Below are 13,174 nucleotides of genomic sequence, written 5' to 3' on the forward strand. Positions count from 1 at the left end.
ATAGTTACCTGTGAAAGCCTGTATTTGCCATCAATTCATATTACTTTGAAACTTTACATAAAATACTGAAAATGCTAATCTTGGTTATTTTTAACAAGAATTACCAACTTTTCTGTACATAGGCTCTCAGTCAAAAAGAACCATTCATTTAGTAGTATTTATTAAGGTTGTCATTCACTGTTCTGATCTCCAGGGGTACTTCAGAGCCTTTGTAATACAATGCAATCATAGACAAATCAACCTTAATTTTTAGCCCATTGGAAATCCGGGAAAACCAACATATTTACTCCTGACCTACTTTCTACAGGACTAGGTTATGTTCTACTCTGTTAGATCCAGAGAAGAATAATGTTGCAATTTAGGAACCTTTTCTAAGACACTATGAAAGCAATATGCCCACATTAGTAAAGGAGCTACATCTATCTATGGGGAAGATGATGCATTTGTCATAAGGTGTCATTAATTGTTACAAAGTGATAGCATATTGGCAAGTGGAGGATGATAAGTAAGGGCTCAGTTGGAATTAAGATTTTAAATTGAAAGCAGAATTTCAAATTTTATTTGCTAATTACACATACAACCTATTATATTTCTGTTAAGAACCAGAAAAGGAATCAATCAAATTTAATAAACTTACCTGAGAAGTGTAAGGAACACTTGGATATAAATTCTCCCCACTCCCCCCATCTCTTACTCTACCCCATTGTGCTTTGAGATATCCATGTAAGGTGAGTTCTCAGAAATTTCTCAAAATTTAGAACTGTATCTCAAGAGAAGCTCAGTGTTTGGTCCATAATCCCAAATGTTGTGGATAACGGAGTCAGAACTTAGCTTCCTTAAGTTTGACCTTCAGGATAAAATATTAGTCTTTAAAAAGTTTTAATGATACAACATTTGCAGGGGTTCAGTGTATGCCAATGTTAACTCCTGTGTCTAGATGGTCACATTGATATTTCCCTTGGAAAGGTGATTCTTATAATTTAGGCTGAATCTGAAGGAAGGACCATCCAGAGACTGCCCCACCCGGGGATCCATCTCATAAACAACCACCAAACCCAGACTCTATGGAAGATGCCAACAAGATTTTGCTGTCAGGACCCTGATATATCTGTCTCCTGTGAGGCTATGCCAGTGCCTGGCAAATACAGAAGTGGATGCTCACAGTCACCTATTGAATGGAACACAGAGTCCCCAATGAAGGAGTTAGAGAAAGTACACACGGAGCTGAAGGGGTCTGCAACCCTATAGGAGGAACAACAATATGAACTAATCAGTACTCCCAGAGCTCATGTCTCTAGCTGCATATATAGCAGAGGATGGCCTAGTAGGCCATCAATGGGAGGAGAGGCCCTTGGTCTTGCAAAGATTATATGCTCCAGTATAGGGGAATGCCAGGACCAAGAAGAGGGAGTGAGTGGGTTGAGGAGCAGAAGTAGTGGGGGGGGAGGGTATAGGGGATTTTCAAAAGGAAACTAGGAAAGGGGGTAGCATTTGAAATGTAAATGAAGAAAATATCTAAAAAGAAAAAAAACCCTCCAAATTAGGTTTGCTAGTAATATAAAATACAGTCTTTGAGTTTGTTAATCTCCATGGATTGGCACTACCAGCCATTTTTGCTTTGTTTTTTATTAATCGTCACCCTTTGCTGATAAGTTTGGTGCTGAGTTGTACAATAGTAGGAAGTTAGTATGTCTGTATCGAAATCTTTCCTGGAAACAGCAAGTACTTGACAAATGACCCAGATTCTCCCTGTTTCTACATCCTTCCAGAGCTTAAACATACATAGGCATGCTTAAATTACCATTCACGGGTGCTGTTCACTCCAGAATTTGAACTTTTCTAATTTGTTTTTTCCTCTCTTATCCTCTGTCTTCAGATTCCTTCAGGTTTTCCTACACACCACAGGGAAACAGTCCTTAGACAATGCCTAAGTAGGACATAATCTTGCTTTGAAATTCTATTGCCATCACTTTGTGAGATGAAAGTCAAAGGTAGAACTTGTTGAAGTCAGAGCTCTCTTTACAACATGTGAGTCTGGGGATTGAACTCAGGGCATCAGGTTTGGCAGCAAAAGCTTTTTACACACAGATCCATCTTTCTAGACATTGCCATGTTATTTTTTTTTTGATGGAATTGTTTTACTCTTATATTCTAGACACCCTGGGAATTTTCAACATATTCTACCAATTCTTCTAGCCTGTCCATTGCTGAGTAAAGTTCCAGACCCCTGATATGTTCCATCCACTTTGTCAGTTTTAAATCTGAAATGCCTCCTATGAATGGAAGCTTGAACCATGTGAGGTAGCCCTACTCAAACAGCTGAAAATGAATGTCCTTTACATAATGAAGGAAAACAGTTCCCCTCCCTCAAAAAAATCCTTGATTACCCCTTAATATGTATTTTATAGAAAATTTTTGTGATCATATATCAGATTGAATCACAATATGACAGTAGGGTGAAATGAGTGAACAGGTGACATGAATTTAAAAACTTCATTTTATTCATATTTCTGAGCCAGTTTTGAACATAGAGGCATATAAAGGGATTGTTATTTTTTAATTATCTTGCAATAAAAGGACATGATCATGAAAAGCCCACAAAGCACCAGTCCCTGTGAAGTCAAACATTCTGACAGTTTGGGTGGTAAAATCAATTTTCTCCATTTGAAAAGCAGAAGTAGATTTCCTTTTATTTCAAGCAGTAAACTCAGACAAGGCCATCACTATTCACTGTTTTAGCCCAGAAGAAAGTGCAAAATATCACTTATAGGTTCAGACTGTATCATCTTACTTTCAGGTATGGAGATTCTATAATCCTTCCTAGAAACAACTTCTCCCTACAGAAAGATACATTAGTGATAATTAAAAACTCAGACTCAGAATCAGTCAGATTAGTTTTAGAAATTTGACCATGCTATTAACTAGCCAACTACCCTAAGTAATAGATTGCATTTGAAGCTATCCATTTCCTCTTATATAAATAAGAATAATACTCTGCAAATGTCAACCTCTAGAAGAATGTGGCCCAGTATTTGGTCCTGAAAGTCACCAAATGAATTACATGAAGCTTTATGTTGTATGGTTTTTGTTGATTTCTTCAGTACAATTTCTTCAATACATCCATTATTTTTGATGAAAATTAAACTTTAGAGTAATTGACAATTCTATGTAGATAGTATCTGTGTAAAGGTAGCTGACTTCCAAATCCAACTTAACTGCACAACTGTCAGCATCACAGATAGGTTTTCATTGTCCTAATATTTTTATTATTTTAAAAGAGAATGAAGAAGTGATTTGCTTCATAATAGCACACAGAATAGCAGGTTCTTTGCTTCTTGGTAAGGCAAGAACCAGTGACCAACTGTTAAGTGAAGGAAGAACACACTGCTTTGCACCTGTAGCTTATTCTCTCTTGTGTGCAGAATGACAATAAATGTGTTTATTATTGAAAGTTGGCTCAAGATCTGTAAGCATCATACATCACTAAAATGGAGAATTCAGAAAATACTAAAATACAAAAGGCATGATTTAAAAGGCAATACATTTGCCTTAAATCTGTACGTATTATTTATTTATTTATTTACCATGCTCAGGGTCAGACCTATTGCCTTCATTAAGCTGTACCCTGAATTCCACAGAAGTCTGGTTTACATGACTTCATGGGACTTTATGATATCATTCCAGCATCATAATATGTAAATCTATTCTTGGATTACAGTGACTAGGCAGACACACCCAAAGGAAACAGAGAAATGTGAGCTGCCACTTGAGAGGCAGGAATCAGATATTTTTCCTCCATAAACAATAAGCCATCTCTTCAGCCCTTGTGATGTTATTTTTATATCTTCTTACTATCTTATTCTTTGTCAGTGTAAGCAAATAGACTCAATTCATCTTTCTCACCATAGTTTTTATCAGCATCCTTTTCCCTGATATTTTCTCTTTTCTTAAAAAAAAAATGGAGAAAGCCAGACACTTCATTTGTTCATGGAAAATGTTTTTCATTCCCATCCTTAATTTTATTGTACAATTGGTTTGAAAGAAATTATTTCCCAAGTATCCAAGGAAACCATCATTATGTGATTCGATAGACCCAACCTCTATTCTCCTTGAACAAGAATTGACTAGCTGGCCCTCAGTTCTTTGTGTTATATTATCCTCTTTACTGACTCTCACTAGCAAGAAAATAGTCAATTGCACTAGTCTTTTTGAGTAAGGAGAAGCCGGAGTCAAAAAGATAAAAAATGAAGTGGCATCCAATTCCATAGGAACAAAAGCACCAATCTATAGAATCTTAGAATATTTCATGAAAAGCAAACCTATTCAAACATCACAGATCTCTTTAATTCTGAGGAGAAAGCTATCTACAACTACTTTCAGATCTCCGCCACGGCCTGTACTAATGTGAATCAGGAGCACATTTATACTCTGGACTTCTCATCTAGGTCAGAGGAATTCAATTACTCATCTCCACAATAACAGCCCACCACAGAGTCTGACACATACCCAATGCAGAGTAATGTTGGATACTTTGGAAAATGTGTGGTAGTAGTGTCCAGAATTTTATTCTCTATACACCAGTTATCTGTTGAACCATGGGTATGGCCACTTATTTTAGTCATTGTCAAAAGCAAAAGAGCTTGTTGCAGTCTCAGATTTCCTGTTCGGTTTAAGTTCTGCTTCAATCTTGTTATTTCCTGTGAAGTTTAGCTTCTGTTTGTTTATTTTGTGTGCCGTCTTGGGAAAACAGACAAAACAAACAAACAAACAAACAAAAACCCAACCAACCAAACAAAAAAAAAAACCCAAAGAAACAAACAAAACAACTGAAGAAGATGCAGAGGAAATATATGTAGAATCGTCAAGCAGCCAGTTCTACTGATTTTATTTTAAAGCCTGGCATATTGAACATTATCTTGAAGCAATTGCTAAGCAATTAACAGTATTTACTGCTCCGAGAGAGAACCCACATCAGGAGGTTCACAAACATCTGAAAATGTAGTTCCAGTGTGTCTGTTTTCCTTTTCCAGCCAGCACAGGTACCTGCATACATGTGATAAATGTAAACTAATAGAGGCATACACATATATAAAATCAAAAAAATTATAATTTTAAACAAGTTAGGCAAGTAACATACATATTCATGAACAACAGGAGTGATTTGAATCTCCAATAACTGTGACTTTGATTTCGTGTATGACTTCAATACTCCCTCATACACGGGGTAAAATATTCATCCTTCAGAGGGTTTACTAGAGGAAATGGTGGTGAGAAGAAGTGAGTGACAAGCATTACAGCTAAAACCTGAAAATGTATGTAGAGAAAAACAACTGGAAACACTTTCATTACTTCAGATAAGAATTAAATAACTAAGGAGAAATATTTATAAAACACATAGAGTAAAAACTTCATTTGAGTTTTCTAAAATGCTGAATTTGTCTTCTATTTCTGCAAGTCTATGATGTTAGAAGCTAGCAATTCTTTCATAGTTAGAGAAATGAAATTATGAGAATAATACGAAGGATACGATTACATCATATGCAGCATGTAATTTAGAATAAATAGGACATCTTTCAACACCACCTCCCATACTCCATCCCCTAAATCTGGAAACAATACATTTTTTTTTTAAATCAGAGAATGCATTCTCAGAATAATTAGGTTATTCTTCTCCAACATCTTCAGTAACATTGATAAAAACTACTTTGGAACAGATAACAATGAGATGCTAATTACAAAATTTTAGACTTAAAATAGTTGTCTTTAAACAGCCTTCTTATGATCATATCACACACCTGGAGAAATAATAAAACATTTTTTTTAGTAAGGATGTTTATATAGTGTAGACTTTCCAATAATTTATAATTGTCTAAAAACTGAGATTTTGAATGGACTGCTTTTAAATATCCATTTGGAAAGGGATCATTAGAACTGAAATTGAAGTATTAACTATTCTTTAACAAGCAGTCATTTATATTTCTAATTTACTAGCTCTTGTTATGAAATTTTAAAACTTTAATTCTTTAAGAAAATTTGATAAAAGATAACCAGATTATTAAAATAATATTTTAAGCATGCATAAATATTGTGCTTTCTCTATGTAGAGTTAATAAAGGAATTAACAAAGAAAATTTAATAAAAGTATTTAGTGATATTTTTATTACAAATATTAAAATTCTAATAAGCAGTGTAGGAACATGAATATTGCAATGCAATGGCAAGAAATCAAAGGTGGCATCACCAGGGTGAAAAGTTACCACATCCTATTAATCTCAACTAATTCTCCACAGTGGTAGAAAATTAAATTTTAAAGAGATGTGTCTTTGTAATAATTTATTTTATTAAATATAGTTGTTATCAGTGAACTCATTACTATAAAGTCTGATTCCAAGTGTAAATGTTCCCCCCAAATATACAACAAATTAATATAAGAAATAAGTCTTTTTAACAATAAAGATTTTTATAAAAATTTGGTCACATACTGACAGTCAAAGATAAAGAACAAGATGTGGCCAAATAAATTGTGACACTGTATACATTTAAGAATAAGACTAGGGTATGCTTTGGATGAATAAACATTTATTATCCTAAAACATTTGTGATTTGGGTAAACATATAAATCAGTACAATTTAGAAGCAATGGGAAATTATATTTACACCAACAACGTAGTAAAAGCACTAACAAGCAGTTTAAAGTAGTAAAGCTTCCAAATACTGGAGAGCTGGCTGCTATTAACAACATCTCACAGTCTTACATCCTCCCATATGAGCAGTAATGATATAGTCCCGAAAATGGGTCTATCATTCCTTTCTACTATACCTTTATGGCTATATATGATTGGACTCGAAATAAAATTTAAAAGATGATCGCTTATTGCGTCTATACATGAATTCCTGTAGAAAAGTCTGCAGACTTTCCTTAGCTTAATCTCATGGTATCACAGACGAGCTAAGTGTATGTAACCACATCATATCAGTAAAAGGAAGCTCGAATTTCTGTTCTTTTTTTTTTTTTTGCTCTAGAATCCTCCATTTGGCTTAATGACCCATCATAATCTATATACTTGTGATTTTAATCGTAAGGATCATCACCTGGATGTGTAGACTTAACCTGGGTTCTTTTCCAGTCTTTAATAGAGGACTCCTAGCTAAGTAATTTGACCTCAGAATGTGAGACTATCATGGAATGAGTGGAAATTGTTTGGTAAGAATAAATTCTGAGATGTGCAGGGCCACACCAGCCCATCCATAGCCGGCTTGTATAAGAAATCAGGAAAAAGTCAGCACTCAGATCTCACAGCCACTGACTATGACATCAGCACAATGCTCATGGCAAAGGGTTCCTGGCAAATTTGTTGGCTGGCTCATACCCTTTGCCTGCTCATGTAATATATAGATTCACACCTTAAAGAGGAGAAAGACACAAGATACCATTGGAGGAAACTGACAGTAGCCAGTGGCTGTATGAGAAATGTAAGCTGAACCAGGAACTTTCACAAAAATCCCTCTGAATTAACTGGTTCCTAAGTGACCTAGAGCAACATCATTCTGCTCTACTTTGCTGGAAACATAACCTGTGTAATGAGAGAGAAAAAGAGAGTATTTTTGACCACTTGGGAGAATGAGGCTCTGATCATCTTGAAGCATCTGGCCAGAATCTGCTACAGCCAAGACATTAAGAAAATGAAGCCAGAATGTAAGATCATCCCACAGAATAATGATCTTCTCAGAAACCCTGGGAAAGCCGTCATAATTAGTAGAAGAGATCACACATCTGTGGATTTCTTGCTTATGATACCCCTGACTTACAATGTATATTTGAGTCAAAGTGTCTGCAAGGACTGGTTCTAACCATCTTTACAGCTTACTCAAGTGACTCAAAAGGTTCTCTGACTAGATGAAAATGAACCAAACACTCCTAATAGCTGCATATACAACAGTGGCCACAAGGAGCACTAACTAGCTCCCTGAAAGGGCAGGCAGATGGGGAAAATGAGCCAGTTTATAATGTTCCAGTCTTTGAAGGATTGACTGAAGTTGTACTTGTGAAGCCAGCTATTCCTCTTTTCACTTTCTCTTGTACATAGCCTAATTGTGTCATGGGTCCTTTTTTCTTTTACCCAATCCTTGTTCATCCAGGCCATTTGTAGCCTAGGTTCCTAGTTTTCCCCTGGCAATGTTCCCTTTTAAAGTTACTGTGTTCTGCACTGACACCCACATTACAGTTTTGTTGGTAAGTTGCTGTAGTGTTTTGAAGAGCCAATTTTTGGACTCTTCCTCAGAGTTTATCCTCACACTGCAGCCTGAGATGTTGGTCTATGACCCTGCTTCCCAGTGTGGTTCCTATCCTACCCTTTCTATACCCTATTACACTTTAGATACACTTGCCCTGGCTATTGAAGTCTTGAAGGACTTCCTAGAGATCCTGGTTTACAGGCATTCTGGTGAGATAGGCAGTGGTTTGAGGCTTCTTAGTCCATGAATTTGTAGAGCTCAGAGGAAGAATTTTGGAGCCAGAACACTTCTTAATTTTATCAGTATTGAAGCTTATGACATAACCCCCAACAATGAGCCCAGGTCTGCACTGTCTCCCAGTATCATAAGATTCTGGGAACACATTTGCCAAGTTTCTGATGTCTTCAATGTATTCTGTCCTCACTAACTGCTGCCCACCTGTCACTGGGACCATCCTTCCTGATTAATCACCCTACTGAGTTCATGTGAAGAAAGTTTCTTCATGCTTTTATTTATAAACAATAGCAGCATCAGCAGCAAAACAAAACAAAAACAAACAAACAAACAAACAAACAAACAAAAAACCATCATAACCCTTAACTGATACAGGATGGGATATTGACAGCTGAGTGTAGAAAAAGGAAACTGAAAGTCATTTAGATGGACAAACACCAGGATAGATGTTAACTTAGGGGCACTGAGGAGAGCAAGCTTTACCTGTGTGCTTGTTTTTCCTATAAGATCTACCGAATTATTAATAGAAAACCTCCTGCTGTCTCCTCTCTTTGATGTCTCCTAAGCAGAACAGATTTCACAGAGGTTATATCCTCTTTATGGAAGAAGCTAGCACTCAGACATCCCCCTCTACTCAGACTAGCCCTGAAGTGTCATGCATTTTGAATGGGATGCAAGCTTAAATCAGGCTTCCATTTAAATCTCATCATGACTACTTCTTCCTCCAGCCAATCTCATCTCTTTGCCATTCCTTTGACTGTTGTCCATCTCAAAAAACCAGCCTAGTGGACTAGTGGAACCATGTCTGCTTATCTCTGCCTAAGTCTGCTTACTTGTAATTGCAAACTGCCAAACCTGTTTCTTTTTTTTCTTTCTTTCTTTTTTTTTTTTTTTTTTTTTTTTTTTTTTTTTTTTTTTTTTTTTTTGGGTTTTTTTTTCATTTACATTTCCAATGCTGTCCCAAAAGTTCCCCACATGCTCCCCCACCCACTCTCCCACCCACTCCCACTTCTTGGCCCTGTCGTTCCTCTGTACTGAGGCATATAAAGTTTGCACAACCAATGGGCCTCTCTTTCCATCGATGGCCGACTAGGCCATCTTCTGATTCATATGCAGCTAGAGACATGAGCTCTGGGGGGTACTGGTTAGTTCATATTGTTGTCCCACCTATAGGATTGTAGATCCCTTTAGCTCCTTGGGTACTTTCTCTAGCTCCTCCATTGGGAGCCCTGTGATCCATCCAATAGCTGACTGTGAGCATCCACTTCTGTGTTTGCAAGGCCTCGGCATAGTCTCACAAGAGACAGCTTTATCTGGGTCCTTTCAGCAAAACCTTGCTAGTGTATGCAATGGTGTCAGCATTTGGAAGCTGATTATGGGATGGATCCCCGGATGTGGCAGTCTCTAGATGGTCCATCCTTTTGTCTCAGCTCCAAACTTTGTCTCTGTAACTCCTTCCATGGGTGCTTTGTTCCCAATTCTAAGAAGGGTCAAAGTGTCCACACTTTGGTCTTCGTTCTTCTTGAGTTTCATGCGTTTAGCAAATTGTATCTTATATCTTGGGTATTCTAAGTTTCTGGGCTAATATCCACTTATCAGTGAGTACATATTGTGTGAGTTCCTTTGTGATTGGGTTACCTCACTCAGGATGATGCCCTCCAGGTCTATTCATTTGCCTAGGAATTTCATGAATTCATTCCTTTTAATAGCTGAGTAGTACTCCATTGTGCAAATGTACCACATTTTCTGTATCCATTCCTCTGTTGAGGGGCATCTGGGTTCTTTCCAGGTATTTCTTAATTTCTTAATTGCAGAAAACAAAACCTCTTCTAAATGTAATTGTAATTAGAGATAGAAGCATTAGTTATTTAAAGTTGAAAGATTGAGCTCTAAGGACTTCCTGTCTTATTGAGAAAAGTGAAAGAAAATTTTACTTCATTTAATAATCTCTCATGATTCTTCTCATTCTGTGAATTTTTGTGACTCCTGTGGACATTGGGGGCCTCTGTACTGCAACAAATGTGTAGGTAGTAAACCTGCTTTGGTTTGTCAGTCTTGCACCTTTCTCTGATGACTACAATTTCAAGGCTATAACCACAAAATGCTATCAACAAGCAGGTGAGCAAAAGCAAATAAACTTACTTAGCCCTTTGAATGAAACAAAAAGAAATTGTTTATCACTTTAACATGATATCTGAAGGTAAGTGGTAGTCAACTTTACTGAGGTGGTAGGGCAAGTGTCTACTGTGGCTAGAAAAAAGAAAATAAACTAAACTCAACACAATTTTAGGAGCTGGCAGCCTATATTCTGCAGCCATTTTTGGCCAATTATTTTAACAATACCTGCAGGATCCAGTGGATTGTCTTAGCTGCTGGCTAGAAGCTGAGAAAGTAGAGACTCTCTGTTTTCCTTCTACTGACAATAGCCCTCAACAAACTCAGTTAATCCCATGGCACATTGTTTATGAGTATACCTTCCTGCTAAGTTGACAGAATCTTGACAGGAGTAAAAGAGAACTGAATTCCCTCTCTGAAGTGGTTTTAAAGTGGTTTTAAAATAAGCAGCTTTTCTTGAAAGTGGTTTATCTGTATGAGAAAAAAAAATGAAGATGGACATTAAAGACCTTCAAACATTTAAGGTCCAAATTTACTCTCTTCCTTGCAAGCAACATAAGCACTAGGAATCCAGTGACCTCTGTTTCTACCTTCTGATGCTTGCTTTTCAGGAGTCTGCATGATTGACAGATGCTGAGTTTTCTCTTTTGTGTAGGCATTTTAACCTCCATTAAACACATCATCCATTTTAGAGATGGAAAAAGTGCAGCTGGGGAGGGTGGTGACTCTATCTGTAAAGGACTTGAAAGTGCAGGGATGTAAGTATGATTCATAACAATTATGGAAGCCAGAGGCAATAAACTACTCCCCTAGGTCTCCCCCATCTTCAAAATGCAAATGGATTTAAGCCTCTTGACAACTTGGAGAACAGTACATTCTAACAAACACATCTTTAAAAGAGACCCACTAACCCCTGCTACCCATGTTTGACCCTACTTGGTGTGAAACAGCATTTGCAATTTACAGCTTTCCTGTAAGCTTTTATCCAATATGGCTATGTGGCCTGTGTAGACATATTGACTTGTCTCTCTACTCGCCAACAACTTCGAAGGCATTTGTTTGCAGTATAGCAATGATTTAAAATCAGTACCACATCTGGTACACATCTTTATAATGTAGGTGGCAATTTTTTCTAATACAACACACAACGTATTTAGCCTATGATTTATGCTGATAAAAACCCACTGAAAGTGATATCTAACAACAAAAAAAAGCATTGGCAATATAACAACCTCCAGGAAACACAGAAGAGCTGATATTGAAGGATAAGGTGGCAAGCTGTGAGGATGAATTTTTGGCAAAGTCCCAGATAAGAATAATATTCATTATTCCCAATTCACTTGGATTCACTTGGATTTCTGGAAAGAACCAACTACTTGCTAGAATCCTTTCCTTTTGTAGTCTGTGAATGAACAAAGCTTTGCAAAATATATGTATTAAATTTGAAGGCAGAGGTGGAAAGAAATCATCTTCACAGTAAGACTTGGACTTAGACCCAATGACAACCACACAGGGAAAGCATAATCAATGCTCTAATGTCCCAGGTCTGCTAGAATCATGAAAGAACTTATTCCTTGAGAAGAGCTAGTTTGGCATGTCCTTGGATCCAACTGCTCATGAGAGAGATCCTATAAGCTTTCTCCACAAATGCAAGGCTTATATTAAGCATTTTCTTGTGAGAAGCAAGTAGAATAGTTCCTGTTTCCTGCATTTTAATGGTACTAACACTATAGTAGATTTGTTTACTCAAGGATGTAATGTAATATTGGTTTCCTAACCAGGTTAAATTTGAAAGACGGGAGACTTTTTTAGTGAATAGTCAAACTGTAGCAAAAGTTCCTTGCAGCGAAAAAGGAAAATAAACTAAAACGATTTTGTGACTAAAATTATCACCTGAGATCAAATGCAATACAGGGCTGATTAAAATGAAGGTTTTCAAGGTTTCATATGAGTGCTCCAATAGAATTTTATGATGAGAATATAAATTTAGCAATTATATAGGCTGTCTCTCCTCTAGGACAAAAAAATATACAGAACATCTTTTAAAGTATTGGTTCAAGATAACTATATAAGCCCTGAAGAATCCATGACAACTATCTCACCATCTCCTAAACTGATACTGTTATTGATAAAATACAGAGTGTCTGATCATAGTTATAGTTGAATTAAAATGAGGTTGATCTCTCAGCATGCTTATAGTAACTTGAAATTTGGGACATTGATTGAAATTGCCCAGAAATCTGAAGAGTTCAAATGTATTGAATTCGGAAATGCCATCTGCTTTATTGGCAATAGAAGTAACTCATCAATCTTGTGTATGTTCTTCCATTCTTCAGTCACACCACTGACCATTCTGCTGTGCTCAAAGTAGAGTGGACTTTCAAGGCCAAAAAGTTCTCAATTCTTCCACAGTATTCCTAAAGACCAGTTCCAAAAGCCTCAAAATCATGTAGTCAAGCTTTTCTTAAAAATGGCACCAGTTTTCTGTATTATTTACTAGTTGTGTTGCTATGGCCATAAAACAAACAAGAGTAAAAAAGAAAATAAACCAATCAAAGGGGACTAAGGAAAGCACCGCTTATTTCACACA

Source organism: Mus caroli, chromosome 12, assembly GCF_900094665.2.
Source record: "Mus caroli chromosome 12, CAROLI_EIJ_v1.1, whole genome shotgun sequence".
In the NCBI taxonomy this organism is placed as follows: Eukaryota; Metazoa; Chordata; class Mammalia; order Rodentia; family Muridae; genus Mus; species Mus caroli.